The following is a 5,739-nucleotide window of genomic DNA, read 5'->3' on the forward strand; positions in this document are numbered from 1 at the left end:
TTCAAAGATCCGGTAGGGTCCCTCCCAATTTGGGGTTAATTTGCCTTGCTCATTGGCCCTACCGGTTGCTTCCATTTTGCGGAGCACAAAATCTCCTACTTTTAAGGGCCGCTTGTGAACCCGCTTGTTGTAGGCTCTTGTCATTTTCAGACAGTAAATCTCATGACGCAAGGCTGCGTTGCCCCTTCGCTCCGGGAGAGTATCCAGTGCAAGCCGCATGGCTTCCAAGTTGGCCTCCTCATCATACAGCATGATGCGGAGGGTTGGCTCATAATGCTCAATGGGGAGTACCGCCTCGGTGCCGGATGCCATAAGAAATGGGGTTTCACCGGTCGCCCCTTTTTCAGTTGTCCTGATGGCCCAAAGGACATGAGGTAATTCCTCTGCCCATAATCCACCGGCTCTTTCAACTTTCTTCTTTATACCGTCTGAGATCAGCTTGTTGAAAGCCTCAACTTGCCCGTTTGCCTGAGGCCGGCCAACGGATGCAAAACAATGGGTGATTCCTTGGTCCCCCAACCAGCTCTTGAGGACAGGCGTTTCAAATTGTGGTCCGTTGTCAAAAACCATAGACACTGGAACCCCAAACCGGGTGATGACGTTTCTCCAGATGAAGGAGATCACATCCTTTGTTTTTATGCCTTTAACCGCCTCTGCTTCGACCCATTTGGTGAAGTAGTCTACTGCCACCAAAATGTAGCGGCGATCGCCTGATGCAGGCGCATAGGGACCCAGAATGTCCATGCCCCACTTTGCGAACGGTACCGAACTGTGAATGGCTGTCAGGTCTGTTGCCGGTCGATGTATCAACCGGGCAAACTTTTGGCATTTGTCACATCGTTTCACCAAATCCATGGCATCTGCCTCAAGAGTGGGCCAAAAGTACCCTTGTCGTCTGGCTCTTCTAGCTAGGGACCTGCCGCCTATGGGTGAGGCTCAAAAACCCGCGTGCAGGTCCTCTAGGACTTCTCTTCCCCTTTCCGGGATTACACACTTCATAAACGGCTGTAAGTACCCCTTTCGGAGGAGCTCCCCTTGGTGCATAACAAAACTCAAAGCACGCTTCTTGATTGCTACTGCTTCAGAAGGAACATCCGGTAGAGTACCGTCTGTCAAGTAAGCCTGGATGGGGTCCGTCCATGTGGCACTTTGGTCTAGAATTCCAATGGGGTCATGATCAATGCTTCTTTTGTCAATGACCTCCCAAAAGACTGTCCTAGGTGCATCACAGGAGGTGGATGATGCCAATTTGGAGAGGGCATTCGCCTGATTGTTCTCGGACCGGGGCACCTGACATAAATAAAATTCGTCAAGTGACCCGGCCTCTTCTCTGACCGCCTGCAGGTATTTGATCATAGCCGGATGGGTGGCCTCGTAGTCACCATGATATTGGCTAACGATCAACTGGGAGTCTGAGCAGGCGCTAACTTTCCTTGTCTTTGCCACCTTACACATGCGTATACCGGCTAACAGGGCTTCATACTCTGCCTCATTATTTGAGGCTTGGAACTTGAACCGTAGTGAATATTCAAACTTATCTCCTTCCGGAGAATGGCATATAACGCCTGCACCACAGCCGTTCACTGTAGAACTACCGTCTACAAATAACTTTTAAACCTGATCAGGATTTTCCGGTTGCACCGGTCTAGTCATCTCGACAATGAAGTCGGCAAACGCCTGACCTTTCACTGCCTGCCTGGGCTCAAAAGTTATCTCTAGGCTTTGTATTTCAACAGCCCATTTGATCATTCTGCCGGATGACTCGATGGTGGTCATTGGTCGTTTGAGCGGTTGGTCTGTATATACAACCACCGGGTGAGCCAAAAAATAAGGCTTCAACCGCTTGACTGCTACGAACAGGGCCAACCCAAATTTCTCGATCATAGGGTACCGGAGCTCAACATTTTTAAGAACATGACTGATGAAATACACCGGGAGCTGGTTACCGTCTCTCTCAACAAGGAGTACGGCACTGATGGAATGATCAGAGATGGCTAGGTACATGTAGAGAACCTCCTGGGGTAGGGGGCTCACCAGCCTTGGCAGAGAGTGCAAGTGTTGCTTTAGCCTCTAGAATGCCACTTCCGCCTCTTCTCCCCACTCAAATCTGGACCTCTTCCGGATGGCCTGGAAGAAATAGAGGCACTTGTCGCCTGACCGGCTGAGGAATCTCCCCACCGGTCAACTTCTGGACTTCTTTTACAGTGCGGGGAGACCGCATGTTCATGACCGCCTGTATTTTTTCCGAATTATCCTCTATGCCCTTTTGGTCGATCAAAAATCCGAGAAACTTCCCAGACTCAACACCAAACACACACTTTTTTGGGTTAAGCATGACCCGGTGCCGCCTGAGTGTGGTGAATGTTTCTCGGAGGTCCAGTAGGTGATCCGTCTGTAGCTTGGATTTGACTATCATATCATCGATGTACGGCTCTACATTCTTGCCAATCTGGTTGATGAAATTTTTTTATCATGCGCTGGAATGTAGCCGGTGCACTCTTTAACCCAAACGGCATCACCTTGTAACAAAATAACCCTTGATCAGTGACGAAGGCCGTCTTTTCTTGATCTTTTTTCCACAGGGGTATTTGATGGAAACCTGAATAGGCATCCATGAAACTCATCAGAGCATGACCGGCTGTCGAGTCGACCAGACTGTCGATCTTTGGAAGCGGGTAACTGTCCTTGGGACATGCTCTGTTCAGATCTGTGTAGTCTACACACATCCGCCAGGTGTCATTCGGCTTCTTCACAAGGACAACGTTTGCTACCCAATCTGGGTAGTAACAGCCTTTTGACCTCAGTCGCTGCCACCTGAGATCTCTCTTCACCGCGATCCCTCTTTTTCTGCCTGACCGGCTTCTTTTTAGGGTCCACGACGAGCTTGTGGACGGCTAGATCCGGGCTGACGCCTGACATCTCTTCCACTTCAAAGGAAAATATGTCTTTGAATTCCTTCAGAAGTTGAAGCAAATCTGCTTCCAACTGTTCAAAAGCAACCGTCCCAATCTTAACGGTTCTGCCAGGGCAGCCGTCGTCTAAGACGACATCGAGACAGTCACCAGCCGACTGAGGTCGTTGGTCATCTAACCTTTCCCCGGCTAGTGATTGTCATTTCTCTTGTTTGACGGGTTCCGTTTGGTCCGCCTTTCTTTTCTTACCGGCTGCCCTTGGAGCCGGGACTGCTATATCGCAGATATCAGTGTCTATGGGCTTGCCATCACCGGCTGCCCCCATAGTCGGCTTGACGTCAGAGAGATAGCACTCTCTAGCCGTCCTCTGTTCCCCCTTCAGGAAACCGACTGTACCATCATCCTTTTCAAATTTAATGAGCATGAGTGAGGGAACGATCACAGCCTTGGACTCGTTGAGGGTCGGACGACCAAAGATCATGTTGTAGGCGGCAAGTTCCTCTACAACTAAAAACTTCACCACCATGTGGCGTCCTTCCCCCTTTTCACCCAGCCGGACGGGAAGGTCTATGCTTCCTACCGGATGCACTACTCCCCCCCCCCCAAAACCAACAAGTGGGTGAGGCGCCTGGCGCATGTTACTGGGTTTGTACTTGAGCTTGGTCAAGCACTGATAACTAATTAGGTCAGACGAGCTCCCGGTATCTATTAGGATCCGACCAACCCTCTGATTGGCAACCTTACACTCGATGACTAGGGGATCATCGTGAGGCCGCCTGACCTTGCCCCGGTCCTTTTTAGAAAAAGGACCTCAGGGAAAGTGTCTTTCGACGCCTGGCTCTCATCCACTGAGTTGACCAGCTTCCTGATGTTATCTTTAGTGCCCCTAATGGTGGGACCCCTCCGAAAAAACCGCCTGCTATGGTGAAGATTGTCTCTTCATCCGTCTCAGAGTTGGTGAGCACAATTTTTGCCGTATGCCCCTTCTTTGCCTGTGTGTTACCCTTGGCTTTTGGCAGATAGGACTTCAGAGCCCCCTCATCAGCCAGACGAACTAATAGCCGCCTGAGGCTATAGCAACCATTAGTGTCGTGGCCAACGTCCTCATGATACTGGCAGTATTTTCTCTTGTCCCGGTTGCTTACGGGACTTTTCATTGCAGCCGGTTTTTCGAGAGACATCCGGTCTTTGATCTCCATGAGGATGAAGGAGCAGTCCTTCCTGAACTCGTACTTGGGAACGTACGGTTCAGATTTCCGTCTGAGCTTCTGAGCCGGCTGACCAGATCGGTCTGCCGCCCAGACCTCTTTTCTCTTCTTTTCTTCCTTTTTCGCCGGCTGCTGCTGTTGCCGGCTATCTCTTCTGTCGGATTTTTTGGAATCCGACAGCTGCTTCACAGCGCAAAGCTCCGTCGCCTGTATATAGGCTTCAGCTTCCATTAATGCCTCTTGAAGGGTGGCTACCCTTTTCCGGACGAGGTCGAACTTAAAGGTCGACCCATCCTTCAGACCCTTAAAGAAGTCTGTGTAAGCAACTTCGTCAGACAGTCCTTGAATCTGAATTCTCATCAGATTGAACCGTCTGACATAGGACCGGAGCCCTTCTCTGTCACCCTGCTGTATTGCCCCTAGATCAAGGCTAGTCTTTTTGGCAGGGATATTCATTGAGAAATTTGACGTAAATAAGTACGCCAAAGTTTTGAAGTTGTTGATGCAGCCGGCTGGTAGATTATCAAACCACCGTTGGGCAATGCCCTTCAGGGTAGCCGGGAAGCATCGGCACTAGACGACATCGTCCAACCCCTGTAGGTACATGAGGTTAGAGTAGGCCATTAGGTGGTCTTCTGGGTCAGAGGTACCATCATAGGCCCCTACCAACACGTTTTTAACCTTATCTGGCTGTGCCGCTTGGGTTATCTCGGGGGAGAACGCTATGGGTTGTTCTCCCAAATTTAGCAGGCGTAGTTGCCAGTCCATGGGTTGGTACGGCTGCTGCACATGCTCACCAAAGAGACCCGACTGGGTAAAGGGGATCCACCCAGCCCATTTGGCGAACCAAATAGACCAGGCTGGATCACTTGGGGTCCAGACCGGGCGGAGGGTTCGCCCGTCTGACTACCTAGGCTTGTTCCCGTACGCCTGTTAGAGGTGTCACGGAAGCTGTCTAGGAAGGTCGACGTTGAGGCCGACGCAGACGCTTGACTTCTCTTTTCCTAGAGGAACGTCCGGGCATCAGAGAAAATCTTCTTGGAACCATCCGGCTGTAACTGCCGGATGGGTTTTCTGAGTTCCGCTTGAGGGAAGCGAATCCTATTTTGATCGAAATTGAGGCCCTCTCCCTCCTTTGGCTTTGGGTGAGGGGTAGGGACCCGGTCTTTCATCGTCTTCTTCCCAGGGGAAGGCTTCTTGGCCGGCTGACTCTTTTTGGGAGTAGCTGACCGAATAAGGTTCTTGATCTCGCCCTTGAAACTATTCATGAAGGTCATGAGTTCGTTCCTGGTGACGGGAGCAGATCCTTCTGCCGCCTGGGCAGCTCCGACCGGGTTGCCGGCTGGATTTCCTGGAGCAGCCTGGTTGTTATCCAGTTCCTTCTTATCCCTGGAACGGGTGTGTCTTGTTCTGAAGGACCCGTCTGGGGCCACATAGGTGTTGACTTCATAGTCGTCACTACTTTCATGGTCCGTCTGAACCTCAGGCTCGGCCAACGGTACATGGTTAGAAGTCATCTCAGAAGTACTCTCCCCATAGACGACGCCAAATGTTTCGGGATTTTTTGATGTGTCCTACGGGAGAGTTACAATTCCGAGAATGCCCTTCACCGCTTGTAC

The sequence above is a fragment of the Chenopodium quinoa genome, unplaced genomic scaffold (assembly GCF_001683475.1).
Source record: "Chenopodium quinoa cultivar QQ74 unplaced genomic scaffold, ASM168347v1, whole genome shotgun sequence".
Taxonomy (NCBI): Eukaryota; Viridiplantae; Streptophyta; class Magnoliopsida; order Caryophyllales; family Amaranthaceae; genus Chenopodium; species Chenopodium quinoa.